Consider the following 14,355-nt stretch of genomic DNA (forward strand, 5'->3'; position numbering starts at 1 on the left):
TCTCTCTTGGCCACTCTGTCCAGTGTACTAGCCTCAAGATCAGTTCCTCTGGGGCTAAAGAGTCCACCCTCTGGTCCCCAGCTTTTTTGGCACCAGGGGCCAGATTCATGGAAGACAATTTTTCCACAGACGGGGAAGCGGGGGTGGTTTCAGGATGATTCAAGGCCATTACATTTATTATGTACTTTATTTCTAATCTAATGTTGCCACCAATCTCCCAGGGGATACCAGTCCATGGCTCAGAGGCTGGGGACCCCTGCTCTACCCCACGTTTCAGCTGCCAACTCAGCCCCTCCCCTTCTCAGCCTTGCCCACTGCAGGCAGAAATCCAAGGGCTGCCACCCACAGGTCTGTGACATTGAGGACTTTGAGCGCAGGTGTGGTGCCTCTGGCCCTCTCTCGGTTTGCATGAAAAACTTTCCAGGGCTTTCCTGCTGAACCCCAGCACTAAAAGCTAAACCCTGAAAAGCAACCAGCATCTGGCTGCCTCCTTCGCAGAGGCCCATCACATCCATCATCTGGGCAGGAGAAGAGCTTCCTGCAGCCCACAACAGCATCCCGCAATTTCCCTGCAGAGTCCATGTCAAACTGAGCTCCTGGCTTCCGTTCATTCATCAAAGCAAAGAACATGGCAATGATCTGAATGCAGACAAGAGCAAAACTCCCAGCAGCAACCTTTCTGTTCTCAGATTTAGAGCAGAATGAAATTCCATGACAGCATCCCCCTACCCCACAGAGATTCTGAGATGACTCAGGCCACAGTCGAGGGTGCACAGGCCCTAGAATTCAGAGATAGTTGAACACCTTGTGCCTGCAGACAGGACCTGCGTCAGTTTCAGAGTCCTTCTGCTCACAGGGATGGAGTGAAGGGAGCAAAAACAGCTCCTAACCCTAGCCCTGGTATTTGGGACTTTTTCCTTCCTTGTCTTGTGCCCATCCCCAGAAAAATTCCCTGGTCCTAGACCCCATTCCTTCAGATTTCTGGTCCATGCTGGGTGGCCCTCCTGTGCTTACCAGTCTGCTCCTTCCAGCAGATGGTGATCCAGGGCGGCACCATGCCCACAAAGGCAGCACTGGCATTTCAGTGAGAACTGAAGATTGTGCTTCAAAGTAGACCAATATCCCAAAAGAAGCTGTAGGCTAGTAGGGGTTGTGGTTAGGGACATAAAACTGCTCCCTGCCCCCCAGGAAGGCCCTTAAAATCATACTCCCAGGTCCTTCTGGAGCCACAAGACATGACCCCCTAAAGGACATTCTCAGCAATGGTATTCTGAGACTATCCCAGGCAATGGAAAAGGGACAGTATTTGGGACATACACAAATATACACCAACAAAGCAGAGGTTTCCACCCCCTAGGATGCCAAGGTCTCCAATTAAACTGACTCCTGGTTGTTCCCTTGAATAGAGAAGCAAATCAGAATCTTTGTGAGGGACTCCTCCCTTTCCCCAGACACTCACCATCCTATGGTGATCCCCTCCACCACCCCCCAACTCCACCCTACCCCAACACTCTCTCTGGCCTACAGGTGCCTGAACTCTTCCTGGGGAGGCTGCCAAAGGGGAGGGCGGCAGGGTGCTGAGCACTGGCCAGGGAAAGAGTTCTCAGGTCTTAGCAGGACTCCTCTTGCCAAAGATGGGAAAAGAAAAATGGGACCAGAGCTGATTCCAGGCTGCCCAAGAACTGGGATATCATCGTCTTTCTCAGCAACCATAGCGAGCCCCCACCTGCTCACTCCCCAGGCTCCTGGTAGGAGCCAACAAAACAGATCTGTCTTCATAAATCCAGGCCCTCTCACTGACACATCTCATCTTTTAAAAAGACCGAGAGAGACGAAACTCCCCGGTCTCTTCTTGGATCTCAGTGACAGATTTTTCTGATTCACCTCATTACCTCCTCCTACAGGGGCCCATTCATTTCCACCTCATTTTCCTCCCAGTTCTCATTCCTGTCCCCATCCCAGCATATCCTGATTTGGAGGGGGGGAGGGGGTGTTGTCTAATTTCACCCAGCTTTCAGCCTTCCAGACATGGCCTCACTCCCTCAGCACTTCTCTCTGGATTAATATAGGTTCTTTTTCCTGCCCCTCTCCTCGAGATGGAAAGCCCTGGAAATATTTCAATCTAGCATCTCAGGAAGAAACAAATCACGAGGCAAAGGTGTAAGAGGAGGCTGACCTCTGGGCTTTGATTGAGAAGTAATGGGAGACAAAACTTCTCACTCTGGCCCGGAACTCTTTCTGCTTCAGTTTGCTCTGTCGGTGGCCTTTGCAAAGATCTTAGACCCCACCATTCACATCTCTGAGTCCCCCACAGCATCTAGCAGAGCAGCAGCACGGAGCACACGTTCAATAAATAATTGATGAATGGACTCCCTATAAAGTTTGAATCGTTCATTGAACACTGCCTAGGATCATCAATATATTTCAAAATATCAGACCCTCCGAGTTAGAAAGAACTTATAGGGGTCATCAGGTCATCAAATTCACCTCCCACCCAGCACAAGAATATGCACTGCAGCGTTTCTGACAGGTGACTACCTAGTTTAGACGACCATCTCCATGACCACAGATACCTAAGGCGGCCCAGCCTCTGTCATAGTTGGGATCTCCAGTTACGAGAAAATCCTTTCTACTATTTACCATGAATCTCCCCTCCCCATTGCTTCATTCCGCACCCCTTCACACAGGAACTGTTTGCAGAGTTTGTGTTCTCTGCAAGAGTGTAAATTCCCTGAGGCAGTGCCCAGAGCAGACTGGTTTGCAGATTGGTTTGCTGATTAAAGGTGGTAGAAAATTCTCTCTAGAGCACTGTGTAAGTAAGACAGAAGGAAAGGAAGCCAAGCCCCATGGTTCTGCCCATACTTTTCCCAACTCTACACAGCCAGGCCTCCATCAAGAGACAGCAACTTAAAACCAAAAGATACACAAAAGGATTCTAGGGTTGCTGGGCTCTGTTCCTGACCCTCAGCCCCATCCCAGGCCATGGAAAAATGTTATTGATGACACTTTCCCCTCAGGAGGGTATGCCTACAGAGAATGCAGGGGTGAGCTTTCCCAGACCGAGAAAAACAAAACCCTACTCCTTCTGCCCTCTGCTCAGTGTTCAGGATACTGATAACGAATCCACAAGATGGGAAGACAAACTGCAGGATAAGTTATTAAATTTCAGGAAAGCTCTCCCAAAACACAAATCGATTGTTTTCACTCTGAGGCTTCCAAAGAACAAGATGCTGCCAAGCATTTGGATATTAAGTGAACAGAGATGCAAAGATACACTATGCAAATAATAGTCACATAACAAACCTCTTTAAATGTATAACTTAATACCTCTGGTACTGGACCACAGGCCAAAGATGGACCAAAGCACTTTCTTGTCTGTGTTCCTAGGGGCTGCAATTTGGGCCTTGGCCAGAAAAAGAGTGGAGGGAATATTAGAAAGCAATATGGATAAATATTTATTCCCTGAAAGGCTGAGTTTTAAAGTTAGTGGGTGAAAGGGACCAGGTAGGGGTAATAATAAAGAGTGAGATTAGGTAGAATTAAGAGATGGACCTTTATAAACTATATATCCCATTAAATGTGAAGTATTACAGACTATAAGAGTAGATTCACAAAGGTCCTCATAAAAGTTTTCTTAGAGGAGGTATAGTTCTATCTTGGGGCTTTTTATAGGGGGGAAAAAAGTTGTTTTTTCTTTTAAAGCTGACTTTGTTGAACAGAAAAGAAACAAAAGGAAATGGATACACAAAAAATGTAAGTTTTTAGAATCTGCGGCATACATTGAACTCTGCCCACCTCCCTTTAATATGTCCCTGAAAGCTTCTGACAATCCCCTTCAGGTTCAGGCAGGCAACCCCCCCTGGGGTTCTGGGATGACCTTGGGCTTGACTTTGGAGAGCTAAAAATGAAAGGAGTTAAAACAATGCAAAGCCCTCCCACCGGATTCCACCTTCTTCTGTTGGCCACTTCCTTCCTTCCCTCCTTTTTCCTTCCCTTCCTGCACAAGCTACTCTGCCCCACCTTCCTTCCTGGGGAGGAGGACCTGCCCTTTCCTCTTCTATCCATGGTGCCAAAGGATGAACAATGTGATGTTGGGGGGTGGGGTGGGGCATGGACCTGGGTGAGGGAGTCTAGAGGTGGGAAGAGGCAGATGCTGTATGACCTGAAGCAAAGAGTGAGCAAGCAGAGACAGTTTACTCCTCCAGTTGCATTTCATGGGTCTTTGGTCAGTTCTCAGAAGTTTCCTTTACCTAAGCCTACAATCAAAGAGACGGGTAATGGTGACGGCAGCAGAATTCCCAAAAGCCCACCAGAATGTCAGCTACACTGCCCAAACAATGAGATTTCAGGGTCACAGAAAAAGGGTGGTGTCAGCAAAAGCTGAGTGGGGTTAGAATTGATGCCTTCGAACTGTGGTGCTGGAGAAGACTCTTGAGAATCCCTTGGACAGCAAGGAGATCAAACCAGTCAATCTAAAGGAAACCAACCCTTGAATATTAATTGGAAAGAGTGATGCTGAAGCTCAAGCTCCAATACTTTGGCCACCTGATGCGAAGAGTACACTCACTGGAAAAGACCCAGATACTGGGAAAGATTGAGTAAAAGGGGACGGAGGACAGAGGATCAGACGGTTGCATGGCATCACCGACTCAATGGACATGAGTTTGAGCAAGCTCCGGGAGATGGTGAAGGACAGGGAAGCCTGGCATGCTGCAGTCTATGGGGTCACAAAGAGTCAGACAGGACTGAGCGACTGAACAACAGCAGCGAGAAACAAAAGAAAGCTCAATCTAGGTAGCCATTTGCAGTCTCCCTTCTGCTGTCCACAGTCCTCCGAGAGAAAAAGGTGGAAAGGAAACTGGGAAAGAGGCAGAGATGTCAAGAGGGTTTCGGGAAGTGAAAAGGCTGAGAACAGAAAGTAGCTTGTGTTAGGTAGGGGAGCCAGCGGCTAACAGAAAAGGTAAGACAGAGCAGTCGCGAAACAAAAGCGTTAAACCAGCAAAGGATGACAGCGTGGGGGAGGGGCAAGGTCAAATGGAGTCGTTTTTTAAGGCAAAGCTCTGGGGTGAGGGCCAAACTTGAGCTGGCGAGCACAAAAGAGAAGGCACTCCGGGAGGCGGCTGTGAGAGGTGGAACGAGTCAGAGATGACGATGAGAATGGAAAGAAATCAAAGGGTCCGTCGAGTGAAGGGGGGCACGAAGGAAACGCGCCTGGGAGGGCCCCGCTTTGTTAGGCGAGGGCGGCGGCGGGGGCTGCACGTGCAGCCGGGAGTGCCCGGGGCCGCGGGGCTCCACGCCGGGGAGCGCCCGGGGGGAGGCGCGACGCGCGGGGGGCGGCCCTCCAGTTACCCGGGCCTCTTGCCCGCGGGCCCCGCGCTACAAAAGGGGCGCATTGTCAAGTCCCAGGCCGCAGCAGATTGCGGCTGTCCTGCCATACCCTCGCACCCTGGCACCGCGCCACTGGCACCACCCGGGGGGTTGGAAATAGCTGCGCCGTTCCCATGGCGACCAGGCAGCGACTCCCGCCGCCCGCCCCAGGCAGGTCCCGCCCCGCCCGCTGCGCAGGTCCGCCGGCCAGCGCCGAAGCAGCCTCCCTCCCACCTGGGCGCGCCCCGCCCCCGTAACCTTGGCAACTGTGGCCGCGGCCGGCGGTTGCGGGGGGCACGACTCAGAGGACACCGCCCGGCCGGGTCCCGCCCTCCCGCCAGCTGCGCAGCGGGCGGGGGCCAGACCAACTCTCGGGCGGGGCCCCCGAAAGGCTGGGCCGCAGGCGCCACGGGAGCCGGCGCAGGAAGCCTTCCCTCCCGGCCGCCGGCCTGCCCGGAAAGGCGGGGCAGGGGAGGAAGCTTCGCAGCGGCCGAGGCTGCGGGAGTACTACGCGGCTCGCGTTGTCTCTTCGAAGCCTCCCCCGACCCCGCCTGACCTCCAGCCCCTCGAAAGCCTCCCGAACCTCCCCGCCCTTCCTCCGGCGATGGGTGGAGGCTTTGGCCGAGGGTCCCCGGCCTGCGCGGCCAGGTGAATGGGGAGGCCGGGAAAATAAAGCTCTCTCTCCTGCCCGACCGCCCGTAAGAACGGGGAAGCGTAGGCCGAGGGGTCTGGGCTGGAGGGGGAATCGCCGTCGGGCGCCGGGGTCGTCCGTTCCAGGGAGCCCTCCCAAAGTGCATTGCACTTGTGAAAAGTCCCTCTAGGTCCTGGATGGGATCGACGCCCCCACCCCGCCCCTCCCAGAGGAAGATTACCACAGTGCGTCACCCTCCAGCTTTTGTTTGTTGATGTGGTGTGCTAAAGTATTGCGGATCCTCAAGTGTCTCAGCTTCCAGGTGATTGGCTCAGAATTGAGACTGACCGACCAAATCGGGTAGGGTGGGGGGAGAAAGTGAAAGTAGCTTAGTAGTGTCGGACTCTGCGACCCCCTGGACTGTATCCGTGTAATTCTGCAGGCCAGAATACGGGAGTGGGTAGCCTTTCCCTTCTCCAGGGGATCTTCCCAACCCAGGGGGAGAAAGGGGCAGACCAAAGAATGTTCTTTCCGCCATCCCTCTTCAGGGGCGCAGCCTACCCCTGACTTCTTGGAAGGCGAACTCCTGCAGGGTAGAGACCTTGGCACTTAAAAGATTCTGAACAAAACGTTTAGTGAAGGGATATGATTAAAACCAGGTAGTGCTTACCTCATTCAGTTGTCCCGGGTGGGCAGGGCATCCGACGGGAATATACTTAAAGCATTCAAGGTTCGTTGAAATTTGGTCCCATATCAAAGGAACCTAATACAATAATTAATACTCTGCATTTGTAAAATCTTTTCCTCTTAAGAATGTTACCTCATTCCATATATATTTGCTGCTTCAAATTCCATAAAATTCCAAAGCAGAAGAAAGGATTCATATGGGGCAAATAAGTTTCCAGCTCTCCATGATCAGAGTGGAGCATGTAGAGTTGGCTTGGCTAGTTCTAAGAGCCCTAAGTTCTTTTTGAAGTGGTCTAGTGGGGTTACTTTAGTATGGTGGAAAGAGTTTGGGGATGTAAGTCAAAGGACCTAGGCATGAGACTTGCTGGGCCATTTAGGTGTAAATTTCCTCATCTGAGAAATGATTGTTGTGAAGATGAGATAATGTATAAAGTATTCTTCATAAGCCATAGGATGTGCCACACAAGTTCTTTGGTTACTGGGACACCTATAAACTGATATACAAGTCATAATTCATATACTGTAGCTGCAAAATGCCTTCCCATTAACTTTAATGGTTATTTCCCCAGATATACTATAAGACACAGACAATCTCTTTTCCAGGCACCTCTGAATGGGGGAAGAAATTCAGTTATTTTTCCAGGGCCACTCCTCCTGTATCCTTGGCTCAAATTGGCATCAAAACATCAGATGATTTCCTTTTTACTTCTTAGCCTATAAGATGGCTTCAACTACCACACAACCCCAGTGTAGACACCAAAACCCAAGCCCAGAAGAGCAGCCCCAATAAGAGACAGAAGTTATAAAAAGAATAAATGTTGACACAAGACCAGAAAGACAATCTGTTGTCCAGAGAACAAGAGGAAAGGGTCTGTGGACTCAGAGAGATGCCAGATCTGCAAGCTGGGGTGCCTAGGGGCGGGACTGAAGGGAGCTCTGTGTGCTCTTGAATCTCCTTTAATATTACTATGAACTGAATTGTGTTCCCAGTTCTTCCCTTGTGCATGTTGATGCCCTAACTCCCAATGTGACTGCAGGAGATAGGGTCTTTAGGAGGTAATTAAAATTAAGTGAGTGCACAAGGATTGTGGCTTTATAAGAAGAGGGAGAAGAGATTGCCCCATAACTATCACAGGTGTGTATACAATGAGAAAGCAACCATCTGCAAGCCAGGAAGAGAGCCCTCACTAGAACCCAACCATGCTGGCACACTAATCTCAGACTTCCATCCTCCAAAAGTACGAGAAAATAAATTTCTGTTGTGTAAGCCACCCAGTCTGCGACATTTTGTTACGGCAGCCTGAGCAGACTAAGACAAATATGTCTTGCTTGGAGCCGAGCACCCTTCCTACCACCTCTACCACCTGGCGTTTTGTTCAGCACTTCCACAGTTGTCTCATTTTTAATTCCTCACTGTGTGAGTTGGAATTGGCAGGATTTATTTTTAAATGAAAGAGCTAAAACTCAGAATGATTAAGTGACTGTGCTGAAAGTCACACAGACTGTGAATGGGCCAACCCAAAACTTAAGTCTCCCCAGTCGATAGCTAGTCAACTAATGCTAAGTACTTCCCATGTGCTTGATTCTGATGTGGATATTAGGACTAGAAAGATGATTTGTGATTTAGAGATGGGAAGGGCCCAGTCTGGTCAGAAAGAGAAACACGTGAACAAACCATTACAGCAAGGAGGACTGTCTACAAGAATAATTGGCCCAGTAGGTTTGTGGGGAAAGCATTCCAGGCAGAGGAATCCTGGGAAAACATGGCTTCTCGGGGAGCTACAGTCTGCTGAGAGCTAAGCACACTGGAGGGAAGAAAGAGGCAGAGATGGTCCACATGCCATTGGAGATACTGTTCCTCTTCCTCCTGCCCAAGGACTCTGATTGCCTCCCCAGTTCAGTTCAGTTCAGTTCAGTCGCTCAGTTGTGTCCAACTCTTTGCGACCCCATGAATTGCAGCACACCAGGCCTCGTATGCATCACCAACTCCTGGAGTTCACTCAGACTCACGTCCATCAAGTTGGTGATGCCATCCAGCCATCTCATCCTCTGTCGTCCCCTTCTCCTCTTGCCCCCAATCCCTCCCAGCATCAGAGTCTTTTCCAATGAGTCAACTCTTCGCATGAGGTGGCTAAAGTACTGGAGTTTCAGCTTTAGCATCATTCCTTCCAAAGAAATCCCAGGGCTGAGCTCCTTCAGAATGGACTGGTTGGATCTCCTTGCAGTCCAAGGGACTCTCAAGAGTCTTCTCCAACACCACATTTCAAAAGCATCAATTCTTCGGCGCTCAGCTTTCTTCACAGTCCAACTCTCACATCCATACATGACCACTGGAAAAACCATAGCCTGGACTAGACAGACCTTTCTTGGCAAAGTAATGTCTCTGCTTTTCAATATGCTGTCTAGGTTGGTCATACTTTTCTTCCAAGGAGTAAGCATCTTTTCATTTCATGGCTGCAGTCACCATCCACAGTGATTTTGGAGCCCCCAAAAATAAAGTCAGCCACTGTTTCCCCATCTATTTCCCATGAAGTGATGGGACTGGATGCCATGATCTTAGTTTTCTGAATGTTGAGTTTTAAGCCAACTTTTTCACTCTCCTCTTTCACCTTCATCAAGAGGCTTTTTAGTTCCTCTTCACTTTCTGCCATAAGGGTGGTATCATCTGCATATCTGAGGTTATTGATATTTCTCCCGGCAATCTTGATTCCAGCTTGTGCTTCTTGCAGCCCAGCGTTTCAAGTGGGCCTTAGAAAGCATCACTACGAACAAAGCTAGTAGAGGTGATGGAATTCCAGTTGAGCTATTTCAAATCCTGAAAGATGATGCTGTGAAAGTGCTGCACTCAATATGCCAGCAAATTTGGAAAACTCAGCAGTGGCCACAGGACTGGAAAAGGTCAGTTTTTATTCCAATCCCAAAGAAAGGCAATGCCAAAGAATGCTCAAACTACCGCACAATTGCACTCATCTCACACGCTAGTAAAATAATGCTCAAAATTCTCCAAGCCAGGCTTCAGCAATACGTGAACCGTGAACTTCCAGTTGTTCAAGCTGGTTTTAGAAAAGGCAGAGGAACCAGAGACCAAATTGTCAACATCCGCTGGATCATGGAAAAAGCAAGAGAGTTCCAGAAAAACATCTATTTCTGCTTTATGGACTATGCCAAAGCCTTTGACTGTGTGGATCACAATAAACTGTGGAAAATTCTGAAAGAGATGGGAATACCAGACCACCTGACCTGCCTCTTGAGAAACCTATATGCAGGTCAGGAAGCAACAGTTAGAACTGGACATGGAACAACAAGACTGGTTCCAAATAGGAAAAGGAGTACGTCAAGGCTATATATTGTCACCCTGACTCCCTAGATCAGATCAGATCAGATCACTCGCTCAGTCGTGTCTGACTCTTTGCGACCCCATGAATCACAGCACGCCAGGCCTCCCTGTCCATCACCAACTCCCGGAGTTCACCCAGACTCACGTCCATCAAGTCAGTGATGCCATCCAGCCATCTCATCCTCTGTCGTCCCCTTCTCCTCTTGCCCCCAATCCCTCCCAGCATCAGAGTCTTTTCCAATGAGTCAACTCTTCGCATGAGGTGGCTAAAGTACTGGAGTTTCAGCTTTAGCATCATTCCTTCCAAAGAAATCCCAGGGCTGAGCTCCTTCAGAATGGACTGGTTGGATCTCCTTGCAGTCCAAGGGACTCTCAAGAGTCTTCTTAAACACCACAGTTCAAAAGCATCAATTCTTCAGCGCTCAGCCTTCTTCACAGTCCAACTCTCACATCCATACATGACCACTGGAAAAACCATAGCCCTGACCAGATGAACATTTGTTGGCAAAGTAATGTCTCTGCTTTTGAATATGCTGTCTAGGTTGGTCATAACTTTCCTTCCAAGGAGTAAGCATCTTTTCATTTCATGGCTGCAGTCACCATCTGCAGTGATTTTGGAGCCCAGAAAAATAAAGTCTGACACTGTTTCCCCATCTATTTCCCATGAAGTGATGGGACCGGATGCCATGATCTTCGTTTTCTGAATGTTGAGCTTTTTTTTTTTTTTTTTGAATGTTGAGCTTTAAGCCAACTTTTTCACTCTCCACTTTCACTTTCATCAAGAGGCTTTTTAGTTCCTCTTCACTTTCTGCCATAAGGGTGGTGTCATCTGCATATCTGAGGTTATTGATATTTCTCCCGGCAATCTTGATTCCAGCTTGTGTTTCTTCCAGTCCAGCGTTTCTCATGATATACTCTGCATATAAGTTAAATAAGCAGGGTGACAATAAACAGCCTTGACGGACTCCTTTTCCTATTTGGAACCAGTCTTGTTGTTCCATGTCCAGTTCTAACTGTTGCTTCCTGACCTGCATATAGGTTTCTCAAGAGGCAGGTCAGGTGGTCTGGTATTCCCATCTCTTTCAGAATTTTCCACAGTTTATTGTGATCCACACAGTCAAAGGCTTTGGCATAGTCAATAAAGCAGAAATAGATGTTTTTCTGGAACTCTCTTGCTTTTTCCATGATCCAGCAGATATTGGCAATTTGATCTCTGGTTTCTCTTCTTTTTCTAAAACCAGCTTGAACATCAGGAAGTTCACGGTTCACGTATTGCTGAAGCCTGGCTTGGAGAATTTTGAGCATTTCTTTACTAGCATGTGAGATGAGTGCAATTGTGCAGTAGTTTGAGCATTCTTTGGCATTGCCTTTCTTTGGGATTGGAATGAAAACTGACCTTTTCCAGTCCTGTGGCCACTGCTGAGTTTTCCAAATTTGCTGGCATATTGAGTGCAGCACTTTCACAGCATCATCTTTCAGGATTTGAAATAGCTCAACTGGAATTCTATCACCTCCACTAGCTTTGTTCGTAGTGATGCTTTCTAAAGCCCACTTGACTTCACATTCCAGGATGCCCTGGCCAAAGGGGAGAACCAAACATAACAGAAATCAAGGCAGTCCTTAAGGGACCTAATATCCTTAAGGAGATACAACAGTAAACTCTGCAGTTAGGTTCACATTGACATTCTATAGTAAATTAGGTTTGTTTGATTGTCTGAGCTGGGGGTCTCCTAAGGGTTAGTTTATTACAGCACTAGCCATTTTGTAAATAATCGAAAATGTGCTTTAATTAGGAGAAGACATGAATTGCATACCTATGACTTTTACCAGCAACTGTCAGTGTTCACAGAATGGCTAGCTTCCAGAGGAATAAAGTCCTAAACTAATAGAGGATCATCCCTCACAATAGAAATGCAGAATCTGTTCTGAGAGCATTAGCCCAAGTTCTTAACAGATATGAGGATTCACTTTCTACTGTTTCCTCTATGAATACAAGTTGCATGCTTGTGTTTATCACATCTTGAATCCACTCTGCCTTTCAGGGATTTATTAAATTGCAGCACTCAAACGCCGTCTCTGGGGGACAAGACTGTAGGTTGGGGAAGAAATGATCCCAGAAGGGCTACTTGCACTCTCCCAGAAGCCAAGTACCAGAGCTTTGCCCACCTCCCCAGGGCACTCAGGCCGCACACAGGCCAACAACCAATGTAGGGGCTGGTTCTGGGATTTCAGCATCTCTCTGCCTGGGACCAAATGAGGACTATCACCTCTGCCTCACTGGAGACCTCATTAGAACTTGAACTCTGGTCTTCGTTCTTTCCAAGCAGGTTCAGTGCAGTGAGAAGTTGAGGGTAGAAGGGGGATCGGTAAACCCACAACTCCCAGAGCAGCACAAGTCCAACAGCCTCTGAGAACTGGACAGGAGTAAACAAGCAATTACCCACAAGACAGACTGGTAACTGGAGAGGTGGCTGGAAGGACTGATTCTGTTCACTGCCTGCAAGGATGGCTGCCTTCCCTCCAGCCCCCTCACCTCTTCCTAGCTTCTCAAGGCTAATTTCACCACCTTCTGCCTGCTTTCCAAGTGATAGTCCATCGCCCCAGGGCTGAGAGGCAGAAGGTTCTGTTCTGGCTACTATCTTGTTGGCCTGGCCATTGCCAGCATCACTGCTCTTTGTCTGTCCTGGGAAACGGGGAAAGAATCAGAAGGTGCTCCTACCCCTTCCCTACTCCAGTAACCCTACAGCCTTCAGAGCCTTTGGGGGAAGAGAATTTAGCAAGAAAGAGGTGACTCAGAATTTTCTTTGCAGAAACCAGAGTGGGAACCCAGCTGGGCTGCAGAAAGAATGGGGTCTGAGCAAAAGAAACCTCACATTCCTTTTTCTGTTTGGCTGTGAGCTCCCCCACTGACTACTGTTGTTAGGTCCCCATTCTTTTTTTCATTTTTTGTAGTCTGTGTGTGCATGCTCAGTCACGTTGGAGCCTTTGAGACCCCATGGACTGTATCCCATGAGGCGCTTCTGTCCATGGGATTCTCCAGGCGAGAATACTGGAGTGAGTTGCCATGCCCTCCTTCAGGGGATCTTCCCGACCGATCGAGGGAGTGAACCTGCATTTCCTGTGTCTAATGCATTGAAGGCAGATTTTTCCCCCCTCTGAACAACTGGGGAAGTCTACCTCGGTTCAGATCCTAACACTGAAAGGCCTCTACACAGATAAGATTAAGGGCCCACACTTATCTTCAAGGAATTTACAATCTGATGGGGAAGGGAGAAGGAAAGAATTTCAGGAAGTTACAAAACAAAACAAAAAACATGTACCTAAATAACAGTCAAGACAATGTCCCAGAGGTGTCTCGGGGCAGTGCCGCTGCAGCTGCTAGTCCAGTCATTTCTCACCGGAGTTATGGAACTGCTCTAACCAGCCCTGCCTCGTCCTACCTCCCGGCTTTCCTCTTCTTTCACTCTCAGTCTTTGGGAACTCAGTACAGAAATAACCTCCTCTTCCCAAGAACCCCTCCCTGATGCTCCAGTTAAGCACCCCTCATCAATGTCCCCGAAGCCTGAATTCCAGGGAGTTTTTCATCCCCCTCCCCCGTAAACATCAAGTTCCTTGCTGTCTCTGTACGTAGAGCCCAGCACAGAGTAGACAATAAACATAAAAGGCTGCATGCCTGCAGAGGAGTTCACAGAGAGTATGGGAAGTCATTAGAGGCTTTTGACTCAGAGGCTGATAATATCACGAAAACTCTCTGGTAAACTGAGTAATCCATTAGTTATTCAGTGCTAGGGGGAGGGAGGCTGAGGGAAAGGGGAGAACGAATGAAGTAGTGAGGGCTGGAAGAATGACGAAGTGGGGACCGTAAAGGGGATGGAAAATGATCTTCATGGGGAGGAAGAGCTAGAAGCGTGAGCTAGATGTTTGAGCTAGATGTTTGGATATGTTGGCAAAAGGGCGAGGTGAGGCAAGGCGAGGTCAAGGTCTGCACCCTTGGTGCCGGAGAAGGAACTAGAGTAGAGGAAGCAGACTGCAGTCACGGGAAGGCACTGGAAGTGGCGGAAAGGGGCTGCGCAGGAACTCACGGGAGGAGATGCTGTTGTTTAGTCCCTAAGTCGTGTCTGACTCTTTGCGACCCCATGTACTGTAGCCTGCCAGGCTTCTCTGTCTATGGGATTCTCCAGGCAAGAATAGAGTGGGTTGCCATTTCCTCCTCTAGGGGCTCTTCTTGACCCACGGATGGAACTTGTGTCTCTGGCATTACAGACAGATTCTTTATCGCTCCGCCACCAGGGCTTCCCTGAGAGGAGATGATCTGTTTGTTTTTAGAAATAGC

The sequence above is a fragment of the Bos grunniens genome, chromosome 16 (genome assembly GCF_055505025.1).
Source record: "Bos grunniens cultivar Pamir isolate PY7600 chromosome 16, Bosgru_T2T1.0, whole genome shotgun sequence".
In the NCBI taxonomy this organism is placed as follows: domain Eukaryota; kingdom Metazoa; phylum Chordata; class Mammalia; order Artiodactyla; family Bovidae; genus Bos; species Bos grunniens.